The sequence below is a fragment of the Talpa occidentalis genome, unplaced genomic scaffold, assembly GCF_014898055.3.
Source record: "Talpa occidentalis isolate TD23 unplaced genomic scaffold, MPIMG_talOcc4v2.1 talOcc4.6, whole genome shotgun sequence".
NCBI classification, from domain to species: domain Eukaryota; kingdom Metazoa; phylum Chordata; class Mammalia; order Eulipotyphla; family Talpidae; genus Talpa; species Talpa occidentalis.
The window spans coordinates 127933199-127952495 of NW_023604972.1; the positions used below are offsets into that span (position 1 = coordinate 127933199).

The following is a 19297-nucleotide window of genomic DNA, read 5'->3' on the forward strand; positions in this document are numbered from 1 at the left end:
ATGAAAAAGTAACATACAAGGTTCTACATACTTAATTCTATAGATATACTGATATTAATCTCTCACCTCCCAAATAAATGGGTCTCAGTTTAGACATTATCAATTAAGCACTGAAGGCACATATAAATAAATGCCTCATTTAAAACAAGTAAATGTCTTTATCACTGGGTAGATCAAGTTAGTCTGTATAAAATCAAAATTTGCTTAACACTGGACTAAAAGTAAGTGGAGTTTATCCAAAAAATGATAAAAACAGTAGTTAACATTTGAAATCAAATTGTCTGCAGTTTTTTTTTTTTTTTAAATTCAAGTAGTTTCTATTCTATATGGTCGAGACAGTCAAAAATATAAAAACTGACATTTTTTAAGCTGCAAAAAATAACATTATACTGCATAATATTTTATACATTCTTTGTTATTTTATATGTGCTCTGTCAGTTGCCTAAAAGAGCTGTTGAGTGAGGGAGTGATTGACTGGCAGCTTTCCCTTTGTAATTGACCAGTAATGAAAATGGAAATGAGAAAAAAAATATAAGATGTTGTCAGATGGTAATCAATTTATAGTAGAATTTTTCTATGTAATGTTCTATAATTGAAACAATACTTGTAAGAAATTATCTTAGAAGAAATTTTTCCTAAGGGCATGCATATGGAATGTTTTCCAAATTGCTTTTGTTTAGTTTTTACTGAAACCAGATTATTTTTTAAAGTTTATTAATATTAACCCTTCAGAACAATGAATAGTAATCTTATTATAATGAGTATAAAAAGTCCTGGTAATAAATTATGCTTAAATGTAGTTCTGCTATATGAATATGGTACTGGATAATAGTTTCATATCAGTCTCTTTAATTCTTAACTGTATGGGGTTTTTAAAAACTGAAGCATAGGCAAAACATACAAACAAACAAATAAAAACAAACAAGCCCATGCCTTTAAAGCTTGAGCTAATAATCTCCCACAGGTCTTCATTAGAGCTTATACCTTCATTCACTACCACGCATTAGACACTTTCAGAACCTAGCTTTGGTTGAAGTTCCTAAAGGAAGCCATGAGAGTAAAGGAACTAGATGAAAAAGGCTCAATGGCTTTCTGGTTTGTACATAAAAAATTAACTGTTTTAAACTCTTCATTTATTTTTCTCGTTGTTTGCATGTTTTTTTGAAAAAAAATCTTAAAGTTCTGTATTATTTTAGCTTTTCTATAGACATATTATTCTGTATTCTATTACACTTTTTGTAGATGAGGAGATAAAAACATCTCTGGGGGATTGAAACATACCCGGGACCCCAAATAATAATATTTTAGAACTCTACTTCAGGGAAAAATTACCATGATGAAAGATTATTTCTAGTCTACATTGACCTAAGTGTCTTAACCTTTGTCAAATAAGTTACAGCCTACAAAGCCATAATAATTCTGCTTTGTACATAAAAACTAGTTTTTTCAATTGGTGAGGTCACAGTAAATCAAAACAAAACAGTTGAGGTCATTGATTTTTTTTTTTTCCACTCTCCAGTTAAATCCATCTATCAGCCATATGTTGGTACCCAAACCTTAGAAAGTGATCTTGAAAATGCGAATATTTATTTTCTTAAATTTGGTAATGAGGCATGAGAGTGTAAATGGAAATGTACAAATAGGTCACCAGCCTTTCATTATAAAAAAATAAAAGATGCAAGTGCCAAGTCCAGGAAGGAGGTTGATGAAGATTAGTGCCTATAGGACTTAACACAAATGAGCACTGGTTGAACACACAGGTTCAAACATACAATTCCAAGTTAGGAAGCAGCTTAGACTCCAAAGAACAAGTGATTCCATGTGCTTCTAATTCAGTGACAGTGAACATGAGAATAAATAAATATTTGAATACCCACTTGTTTGATAGATCCCAATGTTAGTTATTTTTTTAATCCCTTTTCTTTTTTTTTAAGATTTATTTATTTATGCAGACAAGAACTGGAGTACAGGCCAGAGGTGTGGGAGGTGAGAGGATTCACCAGAGACAGAGTGGGAAACAGAGCAGGCAGATTGAAATACACTGCTGAGGGAAGCAGCAGGTGAGTCAGGAGAGTTCTGCTGCGCCATGTGGGTAGCTCCCTCTGTGGGGATCGAACTCATGTTGCAGTGGCTGTGGATAGGTTGTATCTTAACCCCTTAGTAGGTTGTATCTTAACCCCTTGCGCCACCAGGGCAGCCCTAGTTAGTATTTTAATATTAATTTTTTCAACTCTCAAGCAAAGGTTTTGGAGAAGCTCACACCCAGTGTTTCAACAGGACCTAAGATTTTATGACTTTGAAGTTAACAATCAATCTGGTGTAAATGAGGCCATATAATTTTGTCACAAACTAAAGATCACAGGAAAAAGTACTCATTCAGGAATCAGAGACTGCTATTAAACACTATTAAACATAGAGCCCTTTCTCAAATACTTGCTATAGGACATGAGAAAAAAAATTTGTCGAATCAAAGTAATAGTCAAATAGTTAAATATAAAAACTGGAAACACACTGAAAGCCTTGTGACAAATATATAGCATAAGTTCAAATCAGTAGTTTCATTATTTAATTAGGTGAGAAAAAATAACACCAATACAGAACAATCATTACTATGTGGAAAGTATCACTAGACAGTTTAGTTTGACATCACTAAATTTTGAGCACAGGAAAAGCAAAAAATCTTGTTAATTAGGTATGATCTTAGCATTGATAACATTGCAGTCTCCCTTGCATGTCTATTGATCCTCTCTCACATGAAATGTTAAAAACAAAGGTCATTCTATGTTGATAAATTTTTAGGTCATTCAACTAGCAGGATAGTAATGAATTACTATTACTTTCAAAATTCTAAAATGCATAGACTATCCATGGTCTATTATAAAACAGAATGAGGTATAAACTTTGGAATAGGTGACATTTTTTATGTTTGGATATAAATTAATAAGATTATTATTATTATTATTTAAGTAACTGGGTTAAAGCTCAGCTGGTACTAATATTTATCACCAAGCATTTACTGTTTAATTTAACATTCTTTTCCCTTCTATATGGTGCTCTTCACATTGTGTGCTTTTAAGAATTCACCCAGATGCCAATTTGACAGCATCAAAGGTCAGTATTAACACAGTGAATCTTGTGGGAACACAAATAAGCTTTGCAGAAAGCTCACATGGCGAGGCAAGGAAGAATATTATTTTTTCTTAAGAATTTCTAAATTTTTGTTAATACTTCAGATATTTAATAATAATCTATAAAAGCATACTAAGTTATTTTATCATTTGTCATTGAAATTATTTTCTCAGTAATGATTTAATTAGGATGTGTGATCAGTGTTTAAAATACTAGTTTACTGTAATATAGTAAGAGATAAACACACTTAAGTTACATTAAACTAAATATTATTTTATGTCACTTTTAACATTTATTTCCATATATTGAGATACTTCATATGGGCTTAAAGAGAGTTTATTACTCAGATCTACATGTAAATTGGATAGAAATTTTTTAAATGTCTTAATTAAATACAAATTACATATGGTTTTCTTCTGATTAATTCACCTTTTAATTTGCTATTAAGTGTGCAAACTTAGGCTTCCTTGTTCCTAGTACAGTGTTTAATATATAATGTTGATATTTTTAATTATTGAAAGCATCACCTAAAATGCCAAAAGTATTCATCCCCATGTAACATCACATGGGAACCAATTGCCATTGCTAAGAAAATCAAAGAGCAGAACTTTATAATATTGAAATCTCATCTCCATGAATTTGCATATACCTTCAAAATATTCTTGTTTAGATTTTCAAATTAGGTTTTATCTAAAAAAGCTTTGGCTAGAAATTACTCAAGTGAAAAATGTATAGCTTGCAGGGTGATTAGGAAGATGGATAAGCAGAAACACTAAAGATAGGGACTTTGAAGAGAGCAGCACTGTGTCGATTCAAGCATGAAAATACTGATGGTCTTTTCTAAAGTAGTATTATGAAATTTTTAAATTAGTAAAAACAATAATAGTCGTGTGTGAAGTTGAAGATTGGATAAAAGACAGATAACAGTTTTTGAGGGTTTGCATATAAACAAAACACTCCATATGGGCACTCACAATGTTGCCTACTGTCAGCTACCAGGAGAACACAAAGGAGTAAAGGTAGTAACATCATGATAAGATTTTCAAACCTCTAGTAATTTATATCTGCAATTTATATTTATTTGCTGATATCTCATATCGCGTGTGTGACTGCTTATTGTTCTAAATAGAAAATAATCTGCTCATTAGCTGTGGTTCACAAACCTGCATCAATATTATCAAATCAATGAAGATTTAAATTTTCTGATTTTTGGGCCTCCCTGGTGGCACAAGGGGTTAAGCACCACACTATGAAGCAATCCGCAGCCTCTGCAGCACAAGTTCGATTCCCGGCCGTCCAGGGAGCAACCTACATGGCGAAGCAGACCTCTCCTGTCTTGTCCGCTACTCCCCTCAGCAGTGAATTTCATCAGTCTGCCTGTTCTGTTCCCTACTCTGTCTCTGGTGAATCCTCTCACCTTCCTGTGCATCTGGGCTGTACCCCGGTTCTTGTAAATAAATAAATCTTAAAAAAAAAAAAGGCATTTTACTATGCTATAGATTGATAACAATAACTAAAATAAAGTAGATGAAAGGACACACTTAACAAATTTCCACTCCTGGTTCAGTATTTATAGAAACCAACTCAGGTATTTCACAAATAATAATTATTATGCTTTGATTTATTTTGTTTCTTAGAATTAATATTTTAAACTACATGGTAGTAGGACTACTAATAATTTTAACAAAGCACCTAAAATTTGTGTTGGATTTTTTTTTTTGCAAAGACTTTTAATCTAGTTGCATTAATTGAGTTAGGATAAGAAATGCAAATGCTAAGCAGCTATACTTAGCTTGAGCTCTTGTATCTAGTTGAACAGTTACTGCAGAAATTGAATGATGAAATCTATAAAATATAAATCTTTATCTAAAAATAAAACCCTCTAAATCAGAGTACATTTGTTTTGACTCTTGATTTAACTGTGGGCTGAATCAGATTGTTTAAAAACATCTAAATATTTGATAAATCTTGGTGACTTTTCAACCAAAGTCTATTTTGATGCAAGGACCGTGGTGTATAAAAGTAAATACATCTTTACATGAAAATTAAACAGTGGTAGTTCACTACATAACGGAATCTCTCCAATACAGGTATTTTTTCCCCATCTCAAATATAATTTAATACCAACGATTAGCAAATAGTTCAATGGTTGTTATTTTACTTTTGCTTTTATTTTGTTTTGCTGGTGTGAAATAGCTGGCAGAGATTAAGTACTTTCAATGGGTAAATATACATAACCTTAGTCACATGATGATAGTTTGCACTGTTCTAATAATCTGCACTTATGTATGTATATGCATGACATGCTTGCGGATTGCAGCTACTTGCAGTAATGGAACTGGTTGGCCAATTGTGTGTTGGGAAGGTATGAATTAAGTGTTACTTGGTAACACAGAGTGATTTCTTCTAAAAGTCACTGGAGTAAAGGACATTCATCATTCTTCTAATTTAGGTCAACATCCTTATAAGCTACAATAGAATCAATTGCCTCTCTTCACAGTACTTAACAGGGTGAATAATATAATCTGAGTCAAGTAAAATGTATGGCGCATTGTAGCAGTTCAGTAAGTAGCTGGAGAATGAATAACTGAATACATGAATGAATGAAATTTTACCTGCTGATTTCATTGAGGCGCCTTATGCCAGTGCCTTGACACTAAAGATCAAATGCTGCAGAATTAAGTACAGTTTAATGAGAGTCAGGTACACTTTATTGTCCTTGTTTACTAATGACAAATAGATTTATTGATGTGTTTGTCTGTTAAATGTCAACATTGATTACTGTTCAAGAATTCACCTATGACGGGATCTCTTTAGTCCACGGGTGTCATCATACTGCATCAGCATGATCAGTCAGTGACTTGAAGATCAGTTACAAAATCACGTTCCTCAGTGCAAAAGGAAGTGTGGAACCCCTCATTCAAACATTATTAAAAAACTTAAGAATGGAGCAGTAGTGTATTAAACCAAAAGCAGGCCACTTCCAATCACGGGGTCCAGTGTCATTCCACGGATTGCACACCGATAAAGCCAACTCTGTGCAGGAGAAAGAGCCATTTTTGGTTTCTTTCAGTTTTGGAATCTGATTTTATGAAACTCCTCCTGTTTCCTCTCATTTTCTCTTTCTCATTTTCTTCCATAATGTCACATTAGGGATTACATAGGGGTAAGTGTAATCACAAGAGGGATTGGGGTAAGAACCAACATTTGTATGCAAAGTAAGCTACCACTATCCATGGAGATTATAAAAAAGGAGTTCAAATCTCCTCCTTCTGGTCTGTTCTTTTGGCAACTCTAGTGTTACTTTGTTTAATCAACGTGCTGTGGGGATGGAGCAACATGGCCAGCCGTTTTCACTGCTACCCTCCCCTAGCACATTGACTGCTGAAATGAAAACCAAAGCCGACATTCATCAGAGTTGTAATATCCTATTTTGAAACCTCGAGAGTAACTACTTCTACATTCATTGCACTCTTGGCAAAATTCCCTTCTCTCTTCCCCTTCATTTACTTTTGTGTATCACTTGTCTTCATTTCTGTCTGTTTCATTAGATGGTTAAATCCTTATTTAGCCAGGACCATGATTATAGCTCTCCCCCACGATCTCATAAATAGCATAATGTTTTGCAGTGCTTCTGCATATAATATATATGTGTTAAAAATAATAAGTGATTGCATAAATAAATCTCTCATTTGTAAACCATGAGTTTTAAGTCAGTTTCTTTTCTAGATTGCTTTAAAGCAACCGTAGATCTGCAGTTCTTGAATTTTAGCTCTCAGTCTTACATGGAGACATGGAAAAACACAGAACACTGGTCATTGCCTTAGTTTCTGATTCAGTACATTTGAAATGGGACTTAAGAAAAGGCATTTTATTACAGGTTTCCAAGTGGTACTTATGTTGTTGTTCCATAAAATGCATTTTGAGAAACCTTTGTTTCGGACAATGACATGACATTTAGACATTTGTCAACACTTATTTAAGTGTGATAAGAAATGCTTTTTCAAGGGGTCACTGCAATGAGGTCTTTAGTGGGAGAGGGAGTTTAAACTCATCTCTGAGTATAACTTGAGAAAATTAGAATTTGTAGCCCAGGAGCATGGGCAGGGGGGAAGGTCAGTGATGAAAATTTTTTTGGTGGAATCATCAGGGCTAAGAGTAAATTCCAGTTACATTGTCCTCAAATAATTCTTGTTCAGGGCAAAGTAGGGGAGCCCAGACCTCTCCTGAGGGATAATGGAGCATGCAGAATTGGTCAGAAATTGAGGGTGATCAGATTTGTGAGTAGGGATTCTGGATAAAATGACTTAGCAGGATTCTTGCTAAAACTGAATGATATAGAGCAGCACAAAAGTGAAAATGCAGTCCATTCAGTCCCAGACATAAAAGAGTTCAGGGAAGCTTGGATTTGATCAATGAGAGAGTCTCTTCCACAGGTCATATAATTGGTTCCGTAGGTAGAATACTCTGTTGTGTGCAAAATTTTCCTAAGGATTCGGGTGACCATATGCTTGGAATAGACGCGTTTCCCAGCTGACATACAAAGGAAAGATTAGCAACTATTTATGAATGATTTTAAGTTGGAAATTCACCCCAAGAGCTAGAAAACTTTAGTGATACCCCACTCATGCATGTAGTTGTTAAGATATTTCAACCAAAGCTCTGGAAAGAAGAAAAGGCATGGGGGAGGGGGCGGAAGGAAAGGGAGGATGGGCACATGAAAGTGGCCCATTTAGAAAGGGTAAAAGACAATTAGAAAATAGACATTTGAAAACTAAATTCTGCCTCACCCTCTTCCTCCATTAAAATGGTGAAATGGAAAGGCTAAAATGAAGTAGCTTAAAGAGCAAAATCAATGCCTAGTAGATGAGATCTTCATATTTGTAATTGTGTTTGTACTGATGTAAACTTCTGGAAATAAATTAAGCTCCTTTGTGTTAAAGTGAATTGAGTTAAAAGTCATGGGAATGGTTATATTAAAGTAGCTTTATTAAATATCCTATTTGTTATCTATTACAATAGATTGAACTAATAGCTACTCAGAAAACCAAGAAACTTATTTAATCCTCACCTTAGCTCTCCACAGCCTTATGAAGGCCTCAGCCTTCCCACTACACATTGGAATGGTGTTAGGTGGTAGTGGTGTCTTGATTTAAATATTGGCTTCTTTTTGTATATTCACCCCATGTCAGATTCAAGTCCTGGCTGGAGAAATGGTCACAGATCAAAGTTTCATGGTTTAAGTATGTGAGATACAATCTGTTATGAGAGGAGTTGCTCTGGTAACATTTCTGAAGAAAATATTCCATCTCTGCTTACAGAGTATTATGGCAAAGGGTCTGTATCTTCAAGGTGTTGGCTACCACCTTATGTCTAATTGATCTTTATTAACATATTTCTCATTGCATCACTAAATAATAATCTTGGAAGATAACTTTCCATATGTATCTCACATTTCTGCACATATATATTTTTTAACCTCATATTTTTTGACCTATCTTCTTTAAAGCTAGACAATTGCATAGGAATAGACTTGGGGGGTGAGTTCTCATTCCCTACTAGAATAGAGAGAAGTTTGCATAGTGTACAATAAACTGAAGATATTATTTCCCTTTGGAGCAAAGTTCAGGAAGTTTTGCTCATAGTGTATTATATAAAAAGTGGGGTTGCCTAGGCTAAATGTTTCTCAGCTCTGAGTGAGTAGTAGCCATCTCAGCCCTTTTCAGGCACAGCCCAGATGGGATCTGAGGGACAAAGAAAATGGCCCCAAATGTGATGATGTGCTGTTTCTTGTGCCTTCTTTTTTTAAAGATGTATTTTTATTTATTTTATGCATAGAAGAACTGGGGTATAGGCTAGAGGTGTGAGGGGTGAGAGGATTCACCAGAGACACATTGGGGGCCAGAAAAGCTTATCTACTGAAATACACTGAAGGGGAAGCAACAGGGAGCCAGGAGGGGTCTGCTGCACCATCTGTGGGTCAGCTTCCAGGCCTGGGATCACACTCAAACCACAGGGGTGATAGTGCTGAGACTTAACCCCTAGGCCACCAGGGAGGCTCTTTTTTTAATGTTTTGCTAAGATTTACTTATAAATCTTTTAATATGCAACAAATTTTTACATTAAAAATAATGTGAAAAAAAAAAAAACAGGCAGTATGATTGAGGTTGACTTTTTAAAATTCAAGACAACCAGACTTGCTCTTTATACCTACACATGACCCTGTGCTAATAAAGAGAAGGGGACAGTGAGAGGAACAGAAAATTAAGATTACATGCTCTTTAGTTAACCGTTTACTTTTCAAAGTGATTAAATTTTTGGAAACATCACTGGTAATATGATAATTTTCCTTAACCTTCCCTTAACCCACAGTTATATGACCTAGGAAATGTTGAGATACGGTTAAATAGTAAAAGAGGTGTCAGTAACAATTCAGTTCCATTGCAGATAACAGAAACCACTCTAGGCAAAGTAATCAGTTTATTTTGAGTGGTAAGTTGTGTTTACAGCACAACTACAAAGAGAACTATGTGAGTGACAAAAGCACTTCCATCTCCAGAATCAAACATCCATTATTGTGATTTAAGAAACTTCCAAAATTATTGCCTTCCACCTTGCATTTCCACTTATTCAGCTGTGGGTCTGTGTAGGGTAAGTTAAAAAATATCAGGCTTTTGTCTTGCATTGATGATGGATCCCTGCGGTCCCGAATGCATGCCTAAGGGCAGGCACCTGGAATAGGGTGTGGGCATGCATAGGTGGGCGCATCTGGGCCGAGAATGGGACTGTAAGGGCGGCATCATGGGGATGCCAGGAGAACAAGCAAGAGCGAAACAGAACCACCAGAAGAACAAGCGAGAGAAAGAGACGCAGAAGAGAGAAAATGAGACCATGAGAGAATACCAGAGAGCCCAGGAAGAGTGAAGATTCACCGAGGGCTGGCAGACCTGCCAGCCTCCCAGCACCCCTGCCTGCCATGTAGCTGGTAAACTAAATAAAAGCCTGAAAAAGCCACCAAGGGCTCCAGGACCCTGCTTTACCTGGCTGCATAGGGTCAAGGAGCAGGTTTGCCATCCTGCTCTATGCCATCCTCCCGCTACAGTCTGCTAACCCTCAGCGCCCTGCTGGGCCACCATTTTTTGTTACTTGCAGTTCTGCATTCCTGTGCAAGGTCAGAACTGCCCAATCAGTCACAGGAGCCAAACCTTACAAGGTGCCTTTCAAATCAACCAAGAGCTTGAAGCTTGATCACCCTGGGAAGGCTATGCATCTTGAGGTGTGACAGGGAATGCCCACCCCCACCCCCATCCCCCCATGTATGACAAGAGACCCCAGAAGCTGATTGAAACCCTGGCTGGAGATCTAGGGCTTGATCTCAATGAAGATACCAAGTCATCAAGCAGATGAGAAGTGCCTGGAGGGCAGACTCACAACCCGATACTATCAATGACACAGCACGTTTTCTAGTTTCACCCCTCCCTTTTCTCTTTGCCCTCCTTCCTCTCACAGCTGATGCTGTGCAATCATTCTATCAATAAAACAGGATCTTGCTCTTCAGCAGCATCCTGTCCTAGAGCTTGCTCCACGACTCCCATTTGTCAGTGCGGTGTTGTCTACGCAACAAACTTAATGTCTAGTATAAGGAAGATGAAGGCATGTGACAAACTAAATGTGAGTCACCTCCACCTCCACACGGGATACTCACCCCCAAGGGAATAATTTATAATTTATGTCAAACAAACTATGCCCAATTATTTTCCTGCCAATATATTTGTGGAGAGAGAAGCAATGTAGACATTTTCTACTCTCATCCCAGGGCTATAGAGAGAAAACTAGCTTTGGTTAACTTCCTCTTATAGTGGAAACTGTTATTATTTTTTTTAAGACTTATTTATTTATGCATACAAGAGCTGGGGCACAGGCCAGCGATATGGGGGAGGGGGGTGAGAGGATTCACCAGAGACAGAGTGGGGAACAGAAAAGGCAGACTGACTGAAACACACTGCTGAGGGGAGCAGTGGGCAAGACAGGAGAGGTCTGTTGCGCCATGTGGGGTTCTCACTGGCCAGCCGGGGATTGAACTCATGCTGCAGAGGCTGCAGATTGCTTCCTAGTGCAGTGCTTAACCCTTTGTGCCACCAGGGAGGCCAACTGATATTATTCTGAATAACGGAAAGGAAAGGACAGGCCAAGGAGGGATTGTTAATAAACAGGTCTAGCTATTTTGCAAATGGCACTTTAAGGATTTACGCTTATTGTTTAGCAATAGGATGACAACTTTTAGACATATAACTCCACATGGAATAGAAGGTATTTTTATGTAATTGATTTTACTCAAATTGGGTCTTTCTATGTACAAGGAAGGGATTAGCCTTCAGAGAGTCCCATTATTGTCATGAGAGAATGTACTTCCATTTCTTAAGTGTTTTATGATTATAGAAAGGCATTCTAGGTGCAATTTTGCACTTAGTTTTTAAAGTGTAGAAATACATTTTTAAAGTTGTCCTCAGCTTTTGTTTGCATATAATGGACATGTGACCTCCCTTCACACTGAGGGACAGTTTTGTGAGGTGCTGATCCATGCAACCCATTCCTGATATCTATTGTCCCCCTTTTCTGACTTCTCATGAGCTACCATTTCCTACCACTGGTGACTATAGGGAAGTTTTATCTAATTCATAAGACTAGTTTAATATTCTAGAAAAAAATCTAAAAGGAAAAAGAGAAACTTGCAGAACTCCATTTATAGAGTGATTTAAAAGGAATTGAAAAATGATAAAGTTTAATAAGGCAATATGTATTATCAGAAAATTTTAGGCAATGTTCAGGTCTTTCCTTTATTTTTTATTATAAAAGTTTATATTCAATAAGATAACATTTGGTCTCAGGTATAGAGTTTATCTTTTATAATAAGGGCATTGCAGAAAATGGGATATGTTTCATACATTTATTGTTCATATGCTCTCTCTGTGTGTTATATCTAAATTTACATCTCCTGAACTTTGTAATATCGTATTTTTATCATGTGTCAGCCATATTAACATGATCAGAACAAATTACAGGAAATGGTAATATCATTTTTCCTTAATAAGTTTTGAAATATTGAAATTATTTTGCATGGATAGCATTCTCTAATATTATGACAAAATCATAAATTTATTATTTATTTATTTATTTATTATTACAAGCACTGGAGTAGAGGCCAGAGGTGTGGGAGGGTGAGAGAATTCACCAGAGACAGAGCGGGAAGCAGAACAGGCAGAAGGACTGAAATACACTGCTGAGGGGAGCAGCAGGCAAGACAGGAGAGGTCTGCCTCGCCATGTGGGACTCTCCCTGGCCGGCTGGGAATCGAACCGGCACTGCAGAAGCTGTGGACAGCTTCACAGTGCTGCGCTCAACCCGCTGCGCCACCAGGAAGGCCCCCCAAAATTATAAATTTAGGTAACACCTTTTTTTCGGTGGAAAGCCATGAAATATATATCTATATTATATGCAGATACATCAATATATTAGTATCCAATTCTGCCAACTCCTCCTCTAATCCTATCAAAGATGTTAGCTAGCAAATAGCTTGCAAAGTGAATGCTCTATTTTCAAGCCTCCCTTGCAACAATTTGTGGCCAAATGTCTCAATTTCAGCCATTCAAATCATAGAAAGATGCAAAAGAAATATCCTTCCCTTCTTTAATCTACTTTTTTCCCTGGAAGCAGATGTGTGTGGTGGGGGGGGGGAGGGGTGATCTCTTTTTGATCCTGTAATGAGTTCTACTCTTTTTTGAGAATGGTTGAGCATCAGACAGAAGGAAACTTAGTTTCTGATGACAACGCAGAGCACAGCAATCATACCAACTCGGAAATTTATGTAAGAGAAGAATAACTTCTATTTTGTCGAGGAACTTATTTTTGAAATGCAAAATGTATTTCCATTAATTAAATAGCATTTTAGATCTGAACTCAACCTTTGGATATTTTCTCTACTGGACCCTTTTAAATGACAACTAACTCCCCCTTTGAGTTACTTCCTTATGCTGATTGTTTAAGGGACACACAAATGTTGGAGTCATCAAGTGTGTGTCTAGGAGGTGTATGCCATCCCAGAAATAGTATTAAACAGGAACTATATAAAAATGTCAACTAGCATTATTATTTTAACTCTGCCACTATTTAGCTCTGGACCACATGCAAGTCATTTAAGATTTCTGAATAGTATCATTGATATTTAAAAAATGGCTGGAGAAGATCATCTTTTTTAAAATTCCTCCTCTAACTGTAACATTATTTTATAGTATATATATATATATACGTACATATATAGTACATATAACTTGTTTACTTTTATAAGGAGTATGCATGTAGCCAGAAAAATGTAAAGATGTTCCTTATTTTGTGGTGCGATACTGACATCCTTTGGTAAGGTTTTGGTTGAATCCAACTTAATATGGAGATAAACAGGGAGATGGGCAGTTAGAAGGTTGATAGTAAAATAGAAGCACCCAGATGTGTTTACATCTGTTCCCATACATATTTGGGCATGAAACTCAAATATCTGCGGGAAAAAAAAAAAAAGAGCCAAAAAAAAAAAAAAAAAGATGATTATGTCAAGACCAAACAGTTTAATAGCATTCATTGCCTAGTTGCATTATGCATAAAATGTTTGCTTCTAAAATATAAAAATGCAAAGCAGATGAGATTAGCAGACAAGCCCGGCGCAGGGACATGCCGGAACGGTGGTGCAGGTATGTTCTCCTGTGAGGACCAGCAGCATAAACAAGCAATTTGGAGAATCGAGAAAAGAAAGTTCACTGGGGGCAAAAATAAATAAAAATTTAAGACAACAACAGAAATCTCTGTGGCAACGTGGCAGGGCTGCCTGCAATTTGAGTTGGCACTCCGCTAGGACTTGAGTGGGGCTGAGGATGGTGCGGGGAGATGCATGTCAGAAGAAAGTATCTATGAAAAAAAGAATTGCAAGAATCAGTCCTGTTCCTGAGATTGTATTACGGACACAGCCGGATTAGATCGGGCTGATTACCTTAGCCTGGAAACAGAGAGTCTTTCTGCCCTGCGGGGGAGGGGAGGCCTTTCATCCTGCGCCCTCCTCTTGGATGCGCCCTCCCCTCGCATTCACTTGCAAATCGCTGTGTGCGAGCAAAAGCCAGCGCTTCCCCAGTCCCTAACCTTCCCATGACGAGTGCTGCAGCTCTATCAGCAGAACCTTTCTCTCCTTGTGAGGAAGGGCTTCCCCCTACCCCCCTGTTCTTTCTTTTCTTTTCTTTTTTTTTTTTTTTCCTTCCCTTAATCAGAAGCACTGAATGAAAGCCAATCAGAGTGTGCTCGCCCGGTTTTCCTTGGTTCCCTGCCGTCCAGAGTTAAAAGTGATGCTGAGAGAAATCTTGAGTTAGATTGAAGTAGAATCAGGGGTAGAAAATAACAGGCGAAAACAAACAAAAAGGGGACATAGTGACAATTTCTCCAGGGTGATTTTGGCTGAAACCAACTTCCGTTATCCAGAAGCTGATTTTAAAAAAGGTAGGACTTCATTTCTCTCTCTCTCTCTCTCTCTCTCTCTCTCTCTCTCTCTCTCTGTCACTCTCTCTCCCTTAAGGTCTTTTATTTTCTTTCCCTGGGGGAGAAATGTTTGCTTTTGAGTTGCAATTCTTTCTAAATAATTCTGTTTAATACATGCATAAAACTATGTATATGTTAGGTAATTTGAAATAACTGCTTTGAATATCTATAGAGATCAACTAAAAATGGGTAAATTGTATATTATGCTCAACAGTGGGTTGTGATGATCGAGTTTGTGAATTCATTCATTCTGAACAAATACTAAAAATATATCATGGAGTATAATCTGTAATGCTTATACTTGCTGATCTTCATTTTCAAGATCAATTGAAGAGCTAACATTGTTGCTGTGAACTCTAACATCTAACATTACTTTGTATTCCATATGAATGGATTCACTCTGCACTCACATAGTCGTAGTTCATCGTTCAGTATAAAGAGAAATGACAGGCAGAAGACAGATTCCTTGAAACTGTCAATGGTCACTCAGCATCTGCATAAATAAAAGAGATTGACATTCATCAGAAATAGAATAAGCATAATTTCTATATTCGCATTTGTATCTGACTCAGAAATATGAGAGGGGGGGAGATGAAAAGGGGGAGATTAAATGCATGTAGTCAGCAGTTGCAGCATTTATTGTCTCTGCTGCAATAAAATCCATATTTTATGTGGTGTTAAATTAATGCAGCACATTGCAAGTCTAAATGCATGTTCCCAACAAGTAACTATTGATAGCACTGTAAGTATGGGAAAAGCAGTTGTCTGAAAGTGTTTTTATGCCACTGCAATAAAAACCTACCACCTCCTTGTCATTATAAAAAGGGGGTCTACAGTTGTAATAACAGACGAACATGTTATAACTGACCTATCATCTTTTACTTCCAAAAACCAGATCTATTTCCTATCATCGTGTTTCTTCATTCCTATAAAAGCTTCTGTTATTCAAAACAGCACATCCATCACTTTCAGCTGTATGGAAATATATTGTTTTTTTCTTACTGTTTTTTTTTTTTCTTGAAGAATCTATATTAAAAAATAATCTGTCCCTGTGATGCTGACAACTGTTATACTTCAATGCATATGTTAGTAGACTTTCTCCCACCACACCATCCCCCTCTAGCCTTCTTTAAAATGTAGCTACAAGAGCTTCTCTGTGGTGAATAACACTTGGCAAGAGTGTGCTCATTTTTTAGGTCTGGTATGGTGAGGATTTTTAATTAGTAGAACTTTCATGAAAACATTATGTCATTGACAAGAGCTCTAGGTTCATATTTAGTTAAAGGAAAGAAGAAAAAGGAACAAGGTCGTGTTATAGAGAAATAGGTAAATAATAAATTGCTTTGGTAATCTCTCTTGCTCCCCTTCCCCACAATGTAGTAAATGTGGCACATATGTAATCAATGTGCAATGCATAAGGAAATCGTGGTTTATGGGGTGGGTCGGGGCAGTGAAGGAATTAAAGGGGCACAAATACCAGCGCAGTGTATCTGTGGCTTAGAGAAACACCAAATTCAAACCCATTTTGATGATAAACACATAAAATGCTTCTTTCATTTCCTTTTTTTTTTTTTTTTGGCTGTGATTTTAAAGTATGAGTCAATGTCTGCTTTCATTAAGTGGGATACTTCTTTGGTTTCAAATACTTGCTGCTAACAAATTGACTTCCCTGGTGAATGCCTCTGCCTTGACTGACTCCAATCAAAGAATAGAAGTCCATAGACTTAGATGTCTGGAAAAGAAAAAGAAATAGGGAACTAGGAAAAGAGCATATAACCTATATGACATCTGGGACATATGCATGTGTGAGTGGTTGTGGTTAAATTTGTGGGAACTGGCCAGTGCTTCAGGTGATTTTCCTAGGTGTTTGTAAAAACTAGCAGTTTATGGATAAGAGCCGTAGTAAACAGGTATTCAATTGACGATCACACTGTTAGATTGTTAACTACAATTTTCTTTTCAAACAGAAAAGAAAAGAACAGAAAATTGATTTTCTACCTAGAGAGAGAGGTTTCTGGCATGTTATTTTAAAAGTTAGTGTCATTTCTGAAAGAGGTATGATTTTTTTTTTTCTTGTTGAAAAGAGATCATTTGAAATGAAAAGGTTAAATCCCAAATATGTGATCTGTGCGCAGACTGTAAGATAACATTTCTTGGTCTTTACTGAATTTTCCCTAAAAGCAAATAATTGTGGCAGAATCCATTAATGGGAGATTTTTGAGCCTGTGACTTATTTCCTACATTTCTTAACCTACTTTGCAGCAAGTGATAACACCGTGTCCTCCTGGAATATGTCATTTTTATACCAAATCATTCCGCTAGGCTGCAGCACAGGAGAAGCGTTAGCTCCAAACATGCTGATTCAGCAGCAAAGTAACCATATTCTGGTTCAGTGTTATTATCAGTAATTGTGTTGCATAGGAAGCAATTAATACAAATCAGGCATGTAAACCCAACAACCTCTAGTCTAGCCCTTGGGTTTCAGAGCATCAGTCATAATATGTTCTCATCTCTACTAAAGAAATCCCATTCTAATACTGTTGTTAGATATGCTGGTAAAATCCTGAAATAAAATAACAAAAAGAGAAGTATACAAATTGGTTATGCCCATTAGAGTGATTTTATGCAAATATTTTCATTTCAGGTCTATGTTTGAAACTACTTTTGATGAACCAAAATTATTATCTGGGATAGAATTTCAGAAAAGTCACTTTACTAACCATATTATAATTAATGATGGCATCTAAAATAAACACATTTAAAAACCAAGTACAGAAAGGTGCCCTAATTCCTGTTAGGCTTCTCCTGACCAATGGTGACTTGATGAAGCATAGCACACAGGCTGTATGGTCCTTATTATGCATATTTAAAAAAAATCAGTTTAAAGAATTACATGAATACCTATTTAAGAAATGAAAGTGAACTTAGGAAATTCTAAATACCTTTCCTTGACACTTTATTAAGACAAATGAGTTAGCCCAAAATTTTATTTTGTTGTTATTCCAATGACCTAAAATGACAAAAAATTTCCAAATTTCAACATTTTAAAACAAATCTTTTTCTAGTTAAAGTAGTTGGGTTATAGTCACAGAACACTAAAACAACAATCTCTGCTTCCCTCCCCCAACAACTTCAGACCTCAAAATGATAGGTTTTTTTCATATATAAAAACTAGAAAATTTCAACAATCACCAAGGAGTGCCTATCTTTTTTAAGATAACAGTATCAGTTCAGGGTGACCTCTGGCCTCTTCTTCCTTTCTTGTTCTACAACAGCCTCACTTCACTTGACATTTTAGGATGAGACCTTGAGCCCTTTTAAATCTAGCTGTGTTGGCTTTCATAAGAGATTCTAAAGCACATGAAGCGATTTGTGCCTTTTTTTATCACTACTCAATATAACTAGATCAAGAGATAAGCATTGTAAGAAAAATCTCATCATTCACATTAAAGTTGTAGATTTCTGGGAATACATTATCTTTAATGCAAGGACATCACAGAACAGCAAAATAATTTGATAGTTCAAGAATTTATTTTGAGCATAACTTTTACTTAACTCTTTATAATCAATACAACTAACTTTTCACAAAAATACCTGATTTTTTAAAATAGAGTTGCTTTGTTTTTACCAATCTCTTATATATTCCATTTGCTTTCACTCTTAAAATGTATGTTATTCTATCCTTTAGAAGAGACGTTTATTAGACATCACCCTATTGATAGTGGATTTAAAGAAAGGGAAAGCTAAAAAATGCGTGAGAGTAAAAGAACATTTTGCATCATTTTAGGAAATAAAATGGAGCATTCCTTGAAAATAATGTCTGCCTGTTGAAATGCCTTCATCTAACAATCCCTGGACGAGAGGGAGACATTTCCTTAGAGAGTTTGTCAGTAACAATATAAAGCACTGTACCAAACCATGTGATCCCAATTTTCAATTAACCTCCATATTTTTTTTTTTTAGAAAGCAACCTCCATTCTTCCTATTCTTTATGCTGAAGAAATGTGAACTTAAGTTAAATAACATTTCGAACTTCATGACAGGATTAGCAATAAGCTGTAAAGTATAATACAACATTGCTTCACATCAGGAAATTCAGCATTAAATGATATGTCTAAACACTCCAGAATCCTGCTGATGCTCAGAAATTTAGCCTTTCTCTCTTCCTCCCTCTCTTTCCTCCCTCTCACATTCTTCCTTCTTTTTTTGATAATTACAAAGTCCTTGCACAAATTTCCCATGAGAAATTTTATGTTATCCTACATGAAATAATATTTCTGTCTATCTTGTGATTTTTATGGCCAGTATACCATATCTGCCACATTGTACATGGGATTTATGACATTATCCTTTGCATTATAACAAAGTATATGACAGTTCAGTTAGCTTGAGCATGTGCTTTGAAATGAAAGCAATTCTTACAGATATTATAGCACCTATGTTTTTAAGGAATTGAAATTGGCACTAATGTAGATTATTGCACAAGCAAGCAAAGTATGGGGAATTCAGCATTTATTAATGAAATGACTTCTCAAAGGTGTCAAAAATGTAGAGTGCATAGACTTGAGTTATTATAGGCAGTATATCAATTATTGAT

The 19297-nt window shown here is 36.2% G+C and overlaps 1 protein-coding gene across 1 annotated transcript in view; it reads left to right on the plus strand.

The window, feature by feature from the left end:
- The first annotated feature begins 14336 nt into the window (after positions 1-14336).
- CDH10 (cadherin 10) overlaps positions 14337-19297 on the plus strand; it is a 128838-nt gene continuing 123877 nt past the window's right edge. The window contains exon 1 of the mRNA XM_037529178.2: positions 14337-14661. The gene's annotated coding sequence lies outside the window, so the exon portion shown is untranslated. The remainder of the gene's footprint in view (positions 14662-19297) is intronic.